This window comes from Orcinus orca, chromosome 4, assembly GCF_937001465.1.
Source record: "Orcinus orca chromosome 4, mOrcOrc1.1, whole genome shotgun sequence".
Lineage (NCBI taxonomy): Eukaryota > Metazoa > Chordata > Mammalia > Artiodactyla > Delphinidae > Orcinus > Orcinus orca.
Window position 1 is genome coordinate 63298064 of NC_064562.1, and position 19405 is coordinate 63317468.

Sequence of the window (19405 nt, forward strand, 5' to 3'; positions counted from 1 at the left end):
AGTTGGGGTGCTGCATAAAACCAGAGATTGAAATTGGCACAGATACCATTTCATAAGCCAAATATGTAACAGACCAGAGGTACTCCTTGCTCAACGAAGTGGACTCAAGACGCCATATTAAATGCCTAAGAATATACCTGACTATTAAGAATCTTAAAACCTATGGATTTATATGTCTCCAAAAGAGAATGAAGCGTGTGTACAGCGGCATAAGCGCAGCAGTGATAGGATTGGTGAGGTTCGGTGCACAAATTCCGACCCTTTGAAGTCATATTGCATGGTACCCATTCCATGGGTCTCAACTCTCCAGGTTTAAGGGATTCTTCCTTCAGTTAAAACAAGCATGTGGAACCCAGAGTATGATCCACCGTGTGATCGGGAAACGTGTTCAAATGTGTCTCAGTTTTCATCCCCTGATACTCGGGTGCAACATTCCAGACGCTTTACTAACACTCTCCCCACTTGGAGAGTCAGTGCCTTTAACCTCCTGTTTGGCCCAGTTTGCAATTTCTGCGGAAAATGAACAGGAATAGGGAGAACCAATGAGAGACTAGCTGGAGGTGTCTGGACGGGCAAATTTAATTCTCATTTCCCACCAGGAAGAGGAATTAACCAAAGGCTCAGCATGCCATGCCGGAATCACACTAGGTCCTGAAGCAATCCTGCGGTGTTGCGGCAATCTCACAAGAAAGTGAGTTGAAGAAAGGAGCTCAGGGGCACTGTCATTCACAAACCTGCAGAGTTATAAATGACAGCTATCGTCCAAAAATATATTGAAGTAAGGCTGCCAAGAGGACTTGAAAGCGGGGCAGAGTTGCAGGAAACCCATTTCAGGAGGTAGACTGGAATTGCTTGTAAAGAATAGGAAAACAGGCACAACGGCCACAATGATGCACTTGGCCAAAAAGGGCGTATGTGTTTTTTCCAGAATATATTCAGGAAAAAACGCATATGCCCTTTTTGGCCAACCAAGCAAGCTTGCAAAGGAAATCTGCACTACAGTGAAGTCTCACTGCCCCCCGGTCAAAAGGGCCATCTGAAAAAAGTGTAAAATCTAGAAAGGCAGGACAGGCCATGGAGAACTGGGAGCCTTGTTATGCTGATGGGCGGGATGTAAATTGCCAACAGCCACTCTGGAGAAGTGTATGGTGTTTCCTGAAACATCTAAAAAACAAAGCAACAGAGCCTAGGGCACTTCCACTTATGGTCCTATACCTTAGGGAAATTAAAATCAAAAAGACACAGCCACCCCAAAATTTGGGATGGCTCTGTTTACAGGAACCTCGTTTACAGTACAAGTTCAATATCGCAGAAAGCGAAAAATGGATAAAGACGTTGTGGTACTTACGTACAATGCAATATCACTCAGCAATGAAATCTATGTCATCAGGCCCGTAGCAGCATAATGAGTGGATTCAGGTACGATGATTCTAATTGAAATAAGTCACACAGAAAAAGAAACATCATAAGATATCTCTAATACACGGAATGTAAACTTGGCTACACAGGAACTGAATTACAAAACAGAACAGGGTCTGAAATGTAGAAAGTCAACTTATGCTTGCTTAAGGGGAAAGGTGGGTTGCGGTGCTGCATAAAACCAGAGATTGAAATTGGCACAGGTACCATTCCATAAGCCAAATATGTAATAGACCAGAGGTACTCCTTGCTTAACGAAGTGGACTCAAGACGCCATATAAAACGCCTAAGAATATACCTGACTAGTAAGAATCTTAAAACCTATGGATTTATATGTGTCCGAAAGAGAATCAAGCGTGTGTACAGCGGCATAAACGCAGCAGTGATAGGATTGGTGAGGTTCGGTGCACAAATTCCGACCCTTTGAAGTCATATTGCATGGTACCCATTCCATGGGTCTCAACTCTGCAGGTTTAAGGGATTCTTCCTTCAGCTAAAACATGCATGTGGAACCCAGAGTATGATCCACCGTGTGATCGGGAAACGTGTTCAAATGTGTCTCAGTTTTCATCCCCTGATACTCGGGTGCAACATTCCAGACGCTTTACTAACACTCTCCCCTCTTGGAGAGTCAGTGCCTTTAACCTCCTGTTTGGCCCAGTTTGCAATTTCTGCGTAAGATGAACAGGAATAGGGAGAACCAATGAGAGACTAGCTGGAGGTGTCTGGACGGGCAAATTTAACTCTCATTTCCCACCAGGAAGAGGAATTAACCAAAGGCTCAGCATGCCATGCTGGAACCACACTAGGGCCTGAAGCAATCCAGCGGTGTTGTGGCAATCTCACAAGAAAGCGAGTTCAAGAAAGGAGCTCAGGGGCACTGTAATTCACAAACCTGCAGAGTTATAAATGACAGCTATCGTCCAAAAATATATTGAAGTAAGGCTGCCAAGAGGACTTGAAAGCGGGGCAGAGTTGCAGGAAACCGATTTCAGGAGGTAGACTGGAATTGCATGTAAAGAATAGGAAAAGAGGCAGAACGTCCACAATGATGCACTATGCGAAAAAGGGCGTATGCGTTTTTTCCTGAATATATTCAGGAAAAAACGCATACGCACTTTTTGGCCAACCAAGCAAGCTTGCAAAGGAAATCTGCACTACAGTGAAGTCTCACTGCCCCCTGGTCAAAAGGGCCATCTGAAAAAAGTGTAAAATCCAGAAAGGCAGGACAGGCCATGGAGAACTGGGAGCCTTGTTATGCTGATGGGCGGGATGTAAATTGCCAACAGCCACTCTGGAGAAGTGTATGGTGTTTCCTGAAATATCTGAAAAACAAAGCAACAGAGCCTAGGGCACTTCGACTTATGGTCCTATAGCTTAGGGAAATTAAAATCAAAAAGACACAGCCACCCCAATGTTTGGGACGGCTCTGTTTACAAGAACCTCTTTTACGGTACAAGTTCAATATCACAGAAAGCGAAAAATTGATAAAGAAGTTGTGGTACTTACGTACAATGCAATATCACTCAGCAATGAAATCTACGTCATCAGGCCCGGCGCAGCATAATGAGTGGATTCAGGTACGATGATTCTAATTCAAATGAGTCACACAGAAAAAGAAAAATCATAAGATATCACTAATACACGGAATATAAACTTGGCTACACAGGAACGGAATTACAAAACAGAACAGGGTCTGAAATGTAGAAAATCAACTTATCCTTGCTTAAGGGGAAAGGTGAGTTGGGGTGCTGCATAAAACCAGAGATTGAAATTAGCACAGATACCGTTCCATAAGCCAAATATGTAATAGACAAGAGATACTCCTTGCTCAACGAAGTGGACTCAACACCCCATATTAAATGCCTAAGAATATACGTGACTAGTAAGAAACTTAAAACCTATGGATTGATATGTCTCCGAAAGAGAATCAAGCGTGTGTACAGCGGCATAAATGCAGCAGTGATAGGATTGGTGAGGTTTGTTGAGCAAAGGCAGACCCTTTGAAGTCATATTGCATGGCACACATTCCATGGGTCTCAACTCTCCAGGTTTAAGGGATTCTTCCTTCAGCTAAAACATGCATGTGGAACCCAGAGTATGATCCACCATGTGATCAGGAAATGTGTTCAAATGTGTCTCAGTTTTCGTCCCCTGGTACTCGGGTGCAACATTCCAGACGCTTTACTAACACTCTCCCCACTTGGAGAGTCAGTGCCTTTAACCTCCTGTTTGGCGCAGTTTGAAATTTCTGTGGAAAATGAACAGGAATAGGGAGAACCAATGAGAGACTAGCTGGAGGTGTCTGGACGGGCAAATTTAACTCTCATTTCCCACCAGGAAGAGGAATTAACCAAGGGCTCAGCATGCCATGCCGGAACCACACTAGGGCCTGAAGCAATCCTGCGGTGTTGAGGCCAGCTCACAAGAAAGTGAGTTGAAGAAAGGAGCTCAGGGGCACTGTCATTCAAAAACCTGCAGAGTTATAAATGACAGCTATCGTCCAAAAATATATTGAAATAAGCCTGCCAAGAGGACTTGAAAGTGGGGCAGAATTGCAGGAAACCGATTTCAGGAGGTAGACTGGAATTGCATGTAAAGCATAGGAAAAGAGGCAGAACGTCCACAATGATGCACTTGGCCAAAAAGTGCGTATGCGTTTTTTCCTGAATATATTCAGGAAAAAACGGATACGCCCTTTTTGGCCAACCAAGCAAGCTTGCAAAGGAAATCTGCACTACAATGAAGTCTCACTGCCCCCTGGTCAAAAGGGCCATCTGAGAAAAGTGTAAAATCCAGAAAGGCAGGACAGGCCATGGAGATCTGGAAGCCTTGTTATGCTGATGGTCGGGATGTAAGTTGCCAATAGCCACTGTGGAGAAGTGTATGGTGTTTCCTGAAACATCTAAAAAACAAAGCAACAGAGGCTAGGGCACTTCCACTTATGGTCCTATAGCTTAGGGAAATTAAAATCAAAAAGACACAGCCACCCCAAAGTTTGGGACGGCTCTGTTTACAAGAACCTCGTTTACGGTACAAATTCAATATCGCAGAAAGCGAAAAATGGATAAAGAAGTTGTGGTACTTACGTACAATGCCATATCACTCAGCAATGAAATCTATGTCATCAGGCCCAAAGCAGCATAATGAGTGGATTCAGGTACGATGATTCTAATTGAAATAAGTCACACAGAAAAAGAAACATCATAAGATATCACTAATACATGGAATGTAAACTTGGCTACACAGGAACTGAATTACAAAACAGAACAGGGTCTGAAATGTACAAAGTCAACTTATGCTTGCTTAAGGGGAAAGGTGAGTTGGGGTGCTGCATAAAACCCGAGATTGAAATGAGCACAGATACCGTTCCATAAGCCAAATATGTAATAGACAAGTGCTACTCCTTGCTCAACGAAGTGGACTCAACACCCCATATTAAATGCCTAAGAATATACCTGACTAGTAAGAATCTTAAAACTTATGGATTTATATGACTCTGAAAGAGAATCATGCGTGTGTAGAGCGGCATAAACGCAGCAGTGGTAGGATTGGTGAGGTTCGGTGAGCAAATGCAGACCCTTTGAAGTCATATTGCATGGTACCCATTCCATGGGTCTCAACTCTCCAGGTTTAAGGGATTCTTCCTTCAGCTAAAACATGCATGTGGAACCCAGATTATGATCCACTATGTGATTGGGAAACGTGTTCAAATGTGTCTCAGCTTTCCTCCCTTGGTACTCGGGTGCAACATTCCAGACGCTTTACTAACACTCTCCCCACTTGGAGAGTCAGTGCCTCTAACCTCCTATTTGGCCCAGTTTGCAATTTATGCAGAAGATGAACAGGAATAGGGAGAACCAAAGAGAGACTAGCTGGAGGTGTCTGGACGGGCAAATTTAACTCTCATTTCCCACCAGGAAGAGGAATTAACCAAAGGCTCAGCGTGCCATGCCGGAACCACACTAGGGCCTGAAGCAGTATTGCGGTGTTGCGGCCTGCTCACAAGAAAGCGAGTTGAAGAAAGGAGCTCAGGGGCACTGTCATTCACAAACCTGCAGAGTTATAAATGACAGCTATCGTCCAAAAATATATTGAAGTAAGGCTGCCAAGAGGACTTGAAAGCGCGGCAGAATTGCAGGATACCGATTTCAGGAGGTAGACTGCAATTGCATGTAAAGCATAGGAAAAGAGGCAGAACGTCCACAATGATGCACTTGGCCAAAAAGGGCATTTGCGTTTTTTCCTGAATATATTCAGGAAAAACGCATACGCCCTTTTTGGCCAACCAAGCAAGCTTGCAAAGGAAATCTGCACTACTATGAAGTCTCACTGCCCCCCGGTCAAAAGGGCCATCTGAAAAAAGTGTAAAATCCAGAAACGCAGAACAGGCTATGGAGAACTGGGAGCCTTGTTATGCTGATGGCTGGGATGTAAATTGCCAACAGCCACTCTGGAGAAGTGTATGGTGTTTCCTGAAACATCCAAAAAACAAAGCAACAGAGCCTAGGGCACTTCCACTTATGGTCCTATAGCTTAGGGAAATTAAAATCAAAAGGACACAGCCACCCCAAAGTTTGGGACGGCTCTGTATACAAGAACCTCGTTTACGGTACAAGTTCAATATCACAGAAAGCGAAAAATGGATAAAGACGTTGTGGTACTTACGTACAATGCAATATCACTCAGCAATGAAATCTATGTCATCAGGACCGGAGCAGCATAATGAGTGGATTCAGGTACGATGATTCTAAGTGAAATAAGTCACACAGAAAAAGAAACATCATAAGATATCACTAATACACGGAATGTAAACTTGGCTACACAGGAACTGAATTACAAAACAGAACAGGGTCTGAAATGTAGAAAACCAACTTATTCTTGCTTAACGGGAAAGGTGAGTTGGGGTGCTGCATAAAACCAGAGATTGAAATTGGCACAGATACCATTCCATAAGCCAAATATGTAATAGACCAGAGGTACTCCTTGCTCAACGAAGTGGACTCAAGACGCCATATTAAACGCCTAAGAATATACCTGACTAGTAAGAATCTTAAAACCTATGGATTTATATGTCGCGAAAAGAGAATCAAGCGTGTGTACAGCGGCATAAGCGCAGCAGTGATATGACTGGGGAGGTTCGGTACGCAAATTCCGACCCGTTGAAGTCATATTGCATGGTACCCATTCCATGGGTCTCAACTCTCCAGGTTTAAGGGATTCTTCCTTCAGCTAAAACATGCATGTGGAACCCAGAGTATGATCCACCGTGTGATCGGGAAACGTGTTCAAATGTGTCTCAGTTTTCATCCCCTGATACTCGGGTGCAACATTCCAGACGCTTTACTAACACTCTCCCCACTTGGAGAGTCAGTGCCTTTAACCTCCTGTTTGGCCCAGTTTGCAATTTCTGCGGAAAATGAACAGGAATAGGAAGAACCAATGAGAGACTAGCTGGAGGTGTCTGGACGGGCAAATTTAACTCTCATTTCCCACCAGGAAGAGGAATTAACCAAAGGCTCAGCGTGCCATGCCGGAACCACACTAGGGCCTGAAGCCATCCTGTGGTGTTGCGGCCAGCTCACAAGAAAGCGAGTTGAAGAAAGGAGCTCAGGGGCAATGTAATTCACAAACCTGCAGAGTTATAAATGACAGCTATCGTCCAAAAATATGTTGAAGTAAGGCTGCCAAGAGGACTTGAAAGTGGGACAGAATTGCAGGAAACCGATTTCAGGAGGTAGACTGGAATTGCATGTAAAGCATAGGAAAAGAGGCAGAAAGTCCACAATGATGCACTTGGCCAAAAAGGGCGTATGCGTTTTTTCCTGAATATATTCAGAAAAAAACGCATACGCCCTTTTTGGCCAACCAAGCAAGCTTGCAAAGGAAATCTGCACTACAATGAAGTCTCACTGCCCCAGCGGTCAAAAGGGCCATCTGAAAAAAGTGTAAAATCCAGAAACGCAGGACAGGCTATGGAGAACTGGGAGCCTTGTTATGCTGATGGCTGGGATGTAAATTGCCAACAGCCACTCTGGAGAAGTGTATGGTGTTTCCTGAAACATCCAAAAAACAAAGCAACAGAGCCTAGGGCACTTCCACTTATGGTCCTATAGCTTAGGGAAATTAAAATCAAAAAGACACAGCCACCCCAAAGTTTGGGACGGCTCTGTTTACAAGAGCCTCGTTTACGGTACAAGTTCAATATCGCAGAAAGCGAAAAATGGATAAAGAATTTGTGGTACTTACGTACAATGCAATATCACTCAGCAATGAAATCTATGTCATCAGGCCCATAGCAGCATAATGAGTGGATTCAGGTACGATGATTCTAAGTGAAATAAGTCACACAGAAAAAGAAACATCATAAGATATCACTACTACACGGAATGTAAACTTGGCTACACAGGAACTGAATTACAAAACAGAACAGGGTCTGAAAAGTAGAAAGTCAACTTATGCTTGTTAAGGGGAAAGGTGAGTTGGGGTGCTGCATAAAACCAGAGATTGAAATTGGCACAGATACCATTCCATAAGCCAAATATGTAACAGACCAGAGGTACTCCTTGCTCAACAAAGTGGACTCAACACCCCATATTAAACGCCTAAGAATATACCTGACTAGTAAGAATCTTTAAGCCTATGGATTTATATGTCTCCAAAAGAGAATCAAGCGTGTGTACAACGGCATAAGCACAGCAGTGATAGGATTGGTGAGGTTCGGTGTGCAAATTCTGACCCTTTGAAGTCATATTGCATGGTACCCATTCCATGGGTCTCAACTCTCCAGGTTTAAGGGATTCTTCCTTCAGCTAAAACAAGCATGTGGAACCCAGAGTATGATCCACTGTGTGATCGGGAAACGTGTTCAAATGTGTCTCAGTTTTCATCCCCTGATACTCGGGTGCAACATTCCAGACGCTTTACTAACACTCTCCCCTCTTGGAGAGTCAGTGCCTTTAACCTCCTGTTTGGCCCAGTTTGCAATTTCTGCGTAAGATGAGCAGGAATAGGGAGAACCAATGAGAGACTAGCTGGAGGTGTCTGGACGGGCAAATTTAACTCTCATTTCCCACCAGGAAGAGGAATTAACCAAAGGCTCAGCATGCCATGCCGGAATCACACTAGGGCCTGAAGCAATCCTGCGGTGTTGCGGCAATCTCCCAAGAAAGAGAGTTGAAGAAAGGAGCTCCGGGGCACTGTCATTCACAAACCTGCAGAGTTATAAATGACAGCTATCGTCCAAAAATATATTGAAGTAAGGCTGCCAAGAGGACTTGAAAGCGGGGCAGAGTTGCAGGAAACCGATTTCAGGAGGTAGACTGGAATTGCATGTAAAGAATAGGAAAAGAGGCAGAACGTCCACAATGATGCACTACGCGAAAAAGGGCGTATGCGTTTTTTCCTGAATATATTCAGGAAAAAACGCATACGCCCTTTTTGGCCAAGCAAGCAAGCTTGCAAAGGAAATCTGCACTACAGTGAAGTCTCACTGCCCCCCGGTCAAAAGGGCCATCTGAAAAAAGTGTAAAATCCAGAAAGGCAGGACAGGCCATGGAGAACTGGGAGCCTTGTTATGCTGATGGGCGGGATGTAAATTGCCAACAGCCACTCTGGAGAAGTGTATGGTGTTTCCTGAAACATCTAAAAAACAAAGCAACAGAGGCTAGGGCACTTCCACTTATGGTCCTATAGCTTAGGGAAATTAAAATCAAAAAGACACAGCCACCCCAATGTTTGGGACGGCTCTGTTTACAAGAACCTCTTTTACGGTACAAGTTCAATATCACAGAAAGCGAAAAATGGATAAAGAAGTTGTGGTACTTACATACAATGCAATATCACTCAGCAATGAAATCTACGTCATCAGGCCCGGCGCAGCATAATGAGTGGATTCAGGTACGATGATTCTAATTCAAATGAGTCACACAGAAAAAGAAAAATCATAACATATCACTAATACACGGAATATAAACTTGGCTACACAGGAACTGAATTACAAACAGAACAGGGTCTGAAATGTAGAAAATCAACTTATCCTTGCTTAAGGGGAAAGGTGAGTTGGGGTGCTGCATAAAACCAGAGATTGAAATTAGCATAAATACCGTTCGATAAGCCAAATATATAATAGACAAGAGCTACTCCTTTCTCAACGACGTGGACACAACACCCCATATTAAACGCAAAGGAATATACCTGACTAGTAAGAATCTTAAAACCTATGGATTTCTATGTCTCCGAAAGAGAATCAAGCGCGTGTACAGTTGCATAAAGGCAGCAGTGATAGGATTGGTGAGAATCGGTGAGCAAATGCAGAACCTTTGAAGTCATATTGCGTGGTACGCATTCCATGGGTCTCAACTCTCCAAGTTTAAGGGACTCTTCCTTCAGCTAAAACATGCATGTGGAACCCAGATTATGATCCACCGTGTGATCGGGAAACGTGTTCAAATATGTCTCAGTTTTCGTCCCCTGGTACTCGGGTGCAACATTCCAGACGCTTTACTAACACTCTCCCCACTTGGAGAGTCAGTGCCTTTAACCTCCTGTTTGGCCCAGTTTGCAATTTCTGTGGAAAATGAACAGGAATAGGGAGAACCAATGAGAGACTAGCAGGAGGTGTCTGGAAGGGCAAATTTAACTCTCATTTCCCACCAGGAAGAGCATTTAACCAGAGGCTCAGCGTGCCTTGCCGGAACCACACTAGGGCCTGAAGCAATCCTGCGGTGTTGCGGCCAGCTAACAAAAAAGCGAGTTGAAGAAAGGAGCTCAGGGTCACTGTAATTCACAACCTGCAGAGTTATAAATGACAGCTATCGTCCAAAAATATATTGAAGTAAGGCTGCCAAGAGGACTTGAAAGCGGGGCAGAATTGCAGGAACCGATTTCAGGAGGTAGACTGGAATTGCATGTAAAGCATAGGAAAAGAGGCAGAACGTCCACAATGATGCACTTGGCCAAAAAGGGCGTATGCGTTTTTTCCTGAATATATTCAGGAAAAAACGCATACGCCCTTTTTGGCCAACCAAGCAAGCTTGCAAAGAAATCTGCACTACAATGAAGTCTCATTCCCCCCCGGTCAAAAGGGCCATCTGAAAAAAGTGTAAAATCCAGAAAGGCAGGACAGGCCATGGAGAACTGGGAGCCTTGTCATGCTGAAGGGCAGGATGAAAATTGCCAACAGCCACTCTGGAGAAGTGTATGGTGTTTCCTGAAACATCTACAAAACAAAGCAACAGAGCCTAGGGCACTTCCACTTATGGTCCTATAGCTTAGGGAAATTAAAATCAAAAAGACACAGCCACCCCAAAGTTTGGGACGGCTCTGTTTACAAGAACCTCATTTACGGAACAAGTTCAATATCGCAGAAAGCGAAAAATTGATAAAGAAGTTGTGGTACTTACGTACAATGCAATATCACTCAGCAATGAAATCTATGTCATCAGGCCCATAGCAGCATAATGAGTGGATTCAGGTACGATGATTCTAAGTGAAATAAGTCAAACAGAAAAACAAACATCATAAGATATCACTAATACACGGAATGTAAACTTGGCTACTAAGGAACTGAATTACAAAACAGAAGAGGGTCTCAAATGTAAAAAACCAACTTATGCTTGCTTAAGGGGAAAGGTGAGTTGGGGTGCTGCATAAAACCAGAGATTGAAATTAGCACAGATACTGTTTCATAAGCCAAATATGTAATATACAAGAGCTACTCCTTGCTCAACGAAGTGGACTCAACACCACATATTAAATGCTTAAGAATATACCTGACTAGTAAGAATCTTAAAACCTATGGATTGATATGTCTCCAAAAGTGAATCAAGCGTGTGTACAGTGGCATAAACGCAGCAGTGATAGGATGGTGAGGTTCGGTGATCAAATGCAGACCCTTTGAAGTCATATTGCATGGTACCCATTCCATGGGTCTCAACTCTGCAGGTTTCACGGATACTTCCTTCAGCTAAAACATGCATGTGGGCCCCAGAGTATGATGTACCGTGTGATCGGGAAACGTGTTCAAATGTGTCTCAGTGTTCGTCCCCTGGTACTCGGGTGCAACATTACAGACGCTTTACTAACACTCTCCCCACTTGGAGAGTCAGTGCCTTTAACCTCTTGTTTGGCCCAGTTTGCAATTTCTGTGGAAGATGAACAGGAATAGGGAGAACCAATGAGAGACTAGGTGGAGGTGTCTGGACGGGCAAATTTAACTCTAATTTCCCACCAGGAAGAGGAATTAACCAAAGGCTCAGCCTGCTGTGCCGGAACCACACTAGGTCCTGAAGCAATCCAGCGGTGTTGTGGCCAGCTCACAAGAAAGCGAGTTGAAGAAAGGAGCTCAGGGGCACTCTAATTCACAAACCTGCAGAGTTATAAATGACAGCTATCGTCCAAGAATATATTGAAGTAAGGCTGCCAAGAGGACTTGAATGTGGGGCAGAATTGCAGGAAACCGATTTCAGGAGGTAGACTGGAATTGCATGTAAAGCATAGGAAAAGAGGCAGAACGTCCACAATGATGCACTTGGCCAAAAAGGGCGTATGCGTTTTTTTCTGAATATATTCAGGAAAAAACGCATACGGCCTTTTTGGCCAGCCAAGCAAGCTTGCAAAGGAAATCTGCACTACAATGAAGTCTCACTGCCCCCTGGTCAAAAGGGCCATCTGAAAAAAGTGTAAAATCCAGAAAGGCAGGACAGGCCATGGAGAACTGGGAGCCTTGTTATGCTGACGGGCGGGATGAAAATTGCAAACAGCCACTCTGGAGAAGTGTATGGTGTTTCCTGAAACATCTAAAAAACAAAGCAACAGAGCCTAGGGCACTTCCACTTATGGTCCTATAGCTTAGGGAAATTAAAATCAAAAAGACACAGCCACCCCAAAGTTTGGGACGGCTCTGTTTACAAGAACCTCGTTTACGGTACAAGTTCAATATCACAGAAAGCGAAAGATGGATAAAGAAGTTGTGGTACTTACGTACAATGCAATATCACTCAGCAATGAAATCTATGTCATCAGGCCCGTAGCAGCATAATGAGTGGATTCAGGTACGATGATTCTAATTGAAATAAGTCACACAGAAACAGAAACATCATAAGATATCACTACTACAGGCAATGTAAACTTGGCTACACAGGAACTGAATTACAAAACAGAACAGGGTCTCAAATGTAGAAAACCAACTTATGCTTGCTTAAGGGGAAAGGTGAGTTGGGGTGCTGCATAAAACCAGAGATTGAAATGAGCACAGATACCGTTCCATAAGCCAAATATGTAATAGACAAGTGCTACTCCTTGCTCAACGAAGTGGACTCAACACCCCATATTAAATGCCTAAGAATATACCTGACTAGTAAGAATCTTAAAACCTATGGATTTATATGACTCTGAAAGAGAATCATGCGTGTGTACAGCGGCATAAACGCAGCAGTGGTAGGATTGGTGAGGTTCGGTGAGCAAATGCAGACCCTTTGAAGTCATATTGCATGGTACCCATTCCATGGGTCTCAACTCTCCAGGTTTAAGGGATTCTTCCTTCAGCTAAAACATACATGTGGAACCCAGATTATGATCCACTATGTGATTGGGAAACGTGTTCAAATGTGTCTCAGTTTTCCTCCCTTGGTACTCGGGTGCAACATTCCAGACGCTTTACTAACACTCTCCCCACTTGGAGAGTCAGTGCCTCTAACCTCCTATTTGGCCCAGTTTGCAATTTCTGCAGAAGATGAACAGGAATAGGGAGAACCAATGAGAGACTAGCTGGAGGTGTCTGGACGGGCAAATTTAACTCTCATTTCCCACCAGGACGAGGAATTAACCAAAGGCTCAGCGTGCCATGCCGGAACCACACTAGGGCCTGAAGCAGTATTGCGGTCTTGCTGCCTGCTCACAAGAAAGCGAGTTGAAGAAAGGAGCTCAGGGGCACTGTAGTTCACAAACCTGCAGAGTTATAAATGACAGCTATCGTCCAAAAATATATTGAAGTAAGGCTGCCAAGAGGACTTGAAAGCGCGGCAGAATTGCAGGAAACCGATTTCAGGAGGTAGACTGCAATTGCATGTAAAGCATAGGAAAAGAGGCAGAACGTCCACAATGATGCACTTGGCCAAAAAGGGCGTATGCGTTTTTTCCTGAATATATTCAGGAAAAAACGCATACGCCCTTTTTGGCCAACCAAGCAAGCTTGCAAAGGAAATCTGCACTACTATGAAGTCTCACTGCCCCCCGGTCAAAAGGGCCATCTGAAAAAAGTGTAAAATCCAGAAACGCAGAACAGGCTATGGAGAACTGGGAGCATTGTTATGCTGATGGCTGGGATGTAAATTGCCAACAGCCACTCTGGAGAAGTGTATGGTGTTTCCTGAAACATCCAAAAAACAAAGCAACAGAGCCTAGGGCACTTCCACTTATGGTCCTATAGCTTAGGGAAATTAAAATCAAAAGGACACAGCCACCCCAAATTTTGGGACGGCTCTCTTTACAAGAACCTCGTTTACGGTACAAGTTCAATATCACAGAAAGCGAAAAATGGATAAAGACGTTGTGGTACTTACGTACAATGCAATATCACTCAGCAATGAAATCTATGTCATCAGGCCCAGAGCAGCATAATGAGTGGATTCAGGTACGATGATTCTAAGTGAAATAAGTCACACAGAAAAAGAAACATCATAAGATATCACTAATACACGGAATGTAAACTTGGCTACACAGGAACTGAATTACAAAACAGAACAGGGTCTGAAATGTAGAAAACCAAGTTATTCTTGCTTAACGGGAAAGGTGAGTTGGGGTGCTGCATAAAACCAGAGATTGAAATTGGCACAGATACCATTCCATAAGCCAAATATGTAATAGAACAGAGGTACTCCTTGCTCAACGAAGGGGACTCAAGACGCCATATTAAACGCCTAAGAATATACCTGACTAGTAAGAATCTTAAAACCTATGGATTTATATGTCGCCAAAAGAGAATCAAGCGTGTGTACAGCGACATAAGCGCAGCAGTGATAGGACTGGTGAGGTTAGGTACGCAAATTCCGACCCGTTGAAGTCATATTGCATGGTACCCATTCCATGGGTCTCAACTCTCCAGGTTTAAGGGATTCTTCCTTCAGCTAAAACATGCATGTGGAACCCAGAGTATGATCCACCGTGTGATCGGGAAACGTGTTCAAATGTGTCTCAGTTTTCATCCCCTGATACTCGGGTGCAACATTCCAGACGCTTTACTAACACTCTCCCCTCTTGGAGAGTCAGTGCCTTTAACCTCCTGTTCGGCCCAGTTTGCAATTTCTGCGGAAAATGAACAGGAATATGAAGAACCAATGAGAGACTAGCTGGAGGTGTCTGGACGGGCAAATTTAACTCTCATTTCCCACCAGGAAGAGGAATTAACCAAAGGCTCAGCGTGCCATGCCGGAACCACACTAGGGCCTGAAGCAATCCTGTGGTGTTGCGGCCAGCTCACAAGAAAGCGAGTTGAAGAAAGGAGCTCAGGGGCACTGTAATTCACAAACCTGCAGAGTTATAAATGACAGCTATCGTCCAAAAATATGTTGAAGTAAGGCTGCCAAGAGGACTTGAAAGTGGGACAGAATTGCAGGAAACCGATTTCAGGAGGTAGACTGGAATTGCATGTAAAGCATAGGAAAAGAGGCAGAACGTCCACAATGATGCACTTGGCCAAAAAGGGCGTATGCGTTTTTTCCTGAATATATTCAGAAAAAAACGCATACGCCCTTTTTGGCCAACCAAGCAAGCTTGCAAAGGAAATCTGCACTACAGTGAAGTCTCACTGCCCCCCGGTCAAAAGGGCCATCTGAAAAAAGTGTAAAATCCAGAAACGCAGGACAGGCTATGGAGAACTGGGAGCCTTGTTATGCTGATGGCTGGGATGTAAATTGCCAACAGCCACTCTGGAGAAGTGTATGGTGTTTCCTGAAACATCCAAAAAACAAAGCAACAGAGCCTACGGCACTTCCACTTATGGTCCTATAGCTTAGGGAAATTAAAATCAAAAAGACACAGCCACCCCAAAGTTTGGGACAGCTCTCTTTACAAGAACCTCGTTTACGGTACAAGTTCAATATCGCAGAAAGCGAAAAATGGATAAAGAATTTGTGGTACTTACGTACAATGCAATATCACTCAGCAATGAAATCTATGTCATCAGGCCCATAGCAGCATAATGAGTGGATTCAGGTACGATGATTCTAAGTGAAATAAGTCACACAGAAAAAGAAACATCATAAGATATCACTACTACACGGAATGTAAACTTGGCTACACAGGAACTGAATTACAAAACAGAACAGGGTCTGAAATGTAGAAAGTCAACTTATGCTTGCTTAAGGGGAAAGGTGAGTTGGGGTGCTGCATAAAACCAGAGATTGAAATTGGCACAGATACCATTCCATAAGCCAAATATGTAACAGACCAGAGGTACTCCTTGCTCAACAAAGTGGACTCAAAACCCCATATTAAACGCCTAAGAATATACCTGACTAGTAAGAATCTTTAAACCTATGGATTTATATGTCTCCAAAAGAGAATCAAGCATGTGTACAGCGGCATAAGCACAGCAGTGATAGGATTGGTGAGGTTCGGTGTGCAAATTCCGACCCTTTGAAGTCATATTGCATGGTACCCATTCCATGGGTCTCAACTCTCCAGGTTTAAGGGATTCTTCCTTCAGCTAAAACAAGCATGTGGAACCCAGAGTATGATCCACTGTGTGATCGGGAAACGTGTTCAAATGTGTCTCAGTTTTCATCCCCTGATACTCGGGTGCAACATTCCAGACGCTTTACTAACACTCTCCCCTCTTGGAGAGTCAGTGCCTTTAACCTCCTGTTTGGCCCAGTTTGCAATTTCTGCGTAAGATGAGCAGGAATAGGGAGAACCAATGAGAGACTAGCTGGAGGTGTCTGGACGGGCAAATTTAACTCTCATTTCCCACCAGGAAGAGGAATTAACCAAAGGCTCAGCATGCTATGCCGGAATCACACTAGGGCCTGAAGCAATCCTGCGGTGTTGCGGCAATCTAACAAGAAAGCGAGTTGAAGAAAGGAGCTCCGGGGCACTGTCATTCACAAACCTGCAGAGTTATAAATGACAGCTATCATCCAAAAATATATTGAAGTAAGGCTGCCAAGAGGACTTGAAAGCGGGGCAGAGTTGCAGGAAACCGATTTCAGGAGGTAGACTGGAATTGCATGTAAAGAATAGGAAAACAGGCAGAACGTCCACAATGATGCACTTGGCCAAAAAGGTCTTATGCGTTTTTTCCAGAATATATTCAGGAAAAAACGCATATGCCCTTTTTGGCCAACCAAGCAAGCTTGCAAAGGAAATCTGCACTACAGTGAAGTGTCACTGCCCCCCGGTCAAAAGGGCCATCTGAAAAAAGTGTAAAATCCAGAAAGGCAGGACAGGCCATGGAGAACTGGGAGCCTTGTTATGCTGATGGGCGGGATGTAAATTGCCAACAGCCACTCTGGAGAAGTGTATGGTGTTTCCTGAAACATCTAAAAAACAAAGCAACAGAGCCTAGGGCACTTCCACTTATGGTCCTATAGCTTAGGGAAATTAAAATCAAAAAGACACAGCCACCCCAAAGTTTGGGACGGCTCTGTTTACAAGAACCTCGTTTACGGTACAAGTTCAATATCACAGAAAGCGAAAAATGGATAAAGACGTTGTGGTACTTACGTACAATGCAATATCACTCAGCAATGAAATCTATGTCATCAGGCCCGTAGCAGCATAATGAGTGGATTCAGGTACGATGATTCTAAGTGAAATAAGTCACACAGAAAAAGCAACATCATAAGATATCACTACTACATGGAATGTAAACTTGGCTACACAGGAACTGAATTACAAAACAGAACAGGGTCTGAAATGTAGAAAACCAACTTATGCTTGCTTAACGGGAAAGGTGTGTTGGGGTGCTGCATAAAACCAGAGATTGAAATTGGCACAGATACCATTCCATAAGCCAAATATGTAATAGACCAGAGGTACTCCTTGCTCAACGAAGGGGACTCAAGACGCCATATTAAACGCCTAAGAATATACCTGACTAGTAAGAATCTTAAAACCTATGGATTTATATGTCGCCAAAAGAGAATCAAGCGTGTGTACAGCGGCATAAGCGCAGCAGTGATAGGACTGGTGAGGTTCGGTACGCAAATTCCGACCCTTTGAAGTCATATTGCATGGTACCCATTCCATGGGTCTCAACTCTCCAGGTTTAAGGGATTCTTCCTTCAGCTAAAACATGCATGTGGAACCCAGAGTATGATCCACCGTGTGATCGGGAAACGTGTTCAAATGTGTCTCAGTTTTCATCCCCTGATACTCGGGTGCAACATTCCAGACGCTTTACTAACACTCTCCCCACTTGGAGAGTCAGTGCCTTTAACCTCCTGTTTGGCCCAATTTGCAATTTCTGCGGAAAATGAACAGGAATACGAAGAACCAATGAGAGACTAGCTGGAGGTGTCTGGACGGGCAAATTTAACTCTCATTTCCCACCAGGAAGAGGAATTAACCAAAGGCTCAGCGTGCCATGCCGGAACCAAACTAGGGCCTGAAGCAATCCTGTGGTGTTGCGGCCAGCTCACAAGAAAGCGAGTTGAAGAAAGGAGCTCAGGGACACTGTAATTCACAAACCTGCAGAGTTATAAATGACAGCTATCGTCCAAAAATATGTTGAAGTAAGGCTGCCAAGAGGACTTGAAAGTGGGAGAGAATTGCAGGAAACCGATTTGAGGAGTTAGACTGGAATTGCATGTAAAGCATAGGAAAAGAGGAAGAAAGTCCACAATGATGCACTTGGCCAAAAAGGGCGTATGCGTTTTTTCCTGAATATATTCAGGAAAAAACGCATACGCCCTTTTTGGCCAACCAAGCAAGCTTGCAAAGGAAATCTGCACTATAATGAAGTCTCACTGCCCCCCGGTCAAAAGGGCCATCTGAAAAAAGTGTAAAATCCAGAAACGCAGGACAGGCTATGGAGAACTGGGAGCCTTGTTATGCTGATGGCTGGGATGTAAATTGCCAACAGCCACTCTGGAGAAGTGTATGGTGTTTCCTGAAACATCCAAAAAACAAAGCAACAGAGCCTAGGGCACTTCCACTTATGGTCCTATAGCTTAGGGAAATTAAAATCAAAAAGACAGAGCCACCCCAAAGTTTGGGACAGCTCTGTTTACAAGAACCTCGTTTACGGTACAAGTTCAATATCGCAGAAAGCGAAAAATGGATAAAGAATTTGTGGTACTTACGTACAATGCAATATCACTCAGCAATGAAATCTATGTCATCAGGCCCATAGCAGCATAATGAGAGGATTCAGGTACGATGATTCTAAGTGAAATAAGTCACACAGAAAAAGAAACATCATAAGATATCACTAATACACGGAATGTAAACTTGGCTACACAGGAACTGAATTACAAAACAGAACAGGGTCTGAAATGTAGAAAGTCAACTTATGCTTGCTTAAGGGGAAAGGTGGGTTGCGGTGCTGCATAAAACCAGAGATTGAAATTGGCACAGGTACCATTCCATAAGCCAAATATGTAATAGACCAGAGGTACTCCTTGCTCAACGAAGTGGACTCAAGACGCCATATTAAACGCCTAAGAATATACCTGACTAGTAAGAATCTTAAAACCTATGGATTTATATGTGTCCGAAAGAGAATCAAGCGTGTGTACAGCGGCATAAGCGCAGCAGTGATAGAATTGGTGAGGTTCGGTGCACAAATTCCGACCCTTTGAAGTCATATTGCATGGTACCCATTCCATGGGTCTCAACTCTCCAGGTTTAAGGGATTCTTCCTTCAGCTAAAACATGCATGTGGAACCCAGATTATGATCCACTATGTGATTGGGAAACGTGTTCAAATGTGTCTCAGTTTTCATCCCCTGATACTCGGGTGCAACATTCCAGACGCTTTACTAAC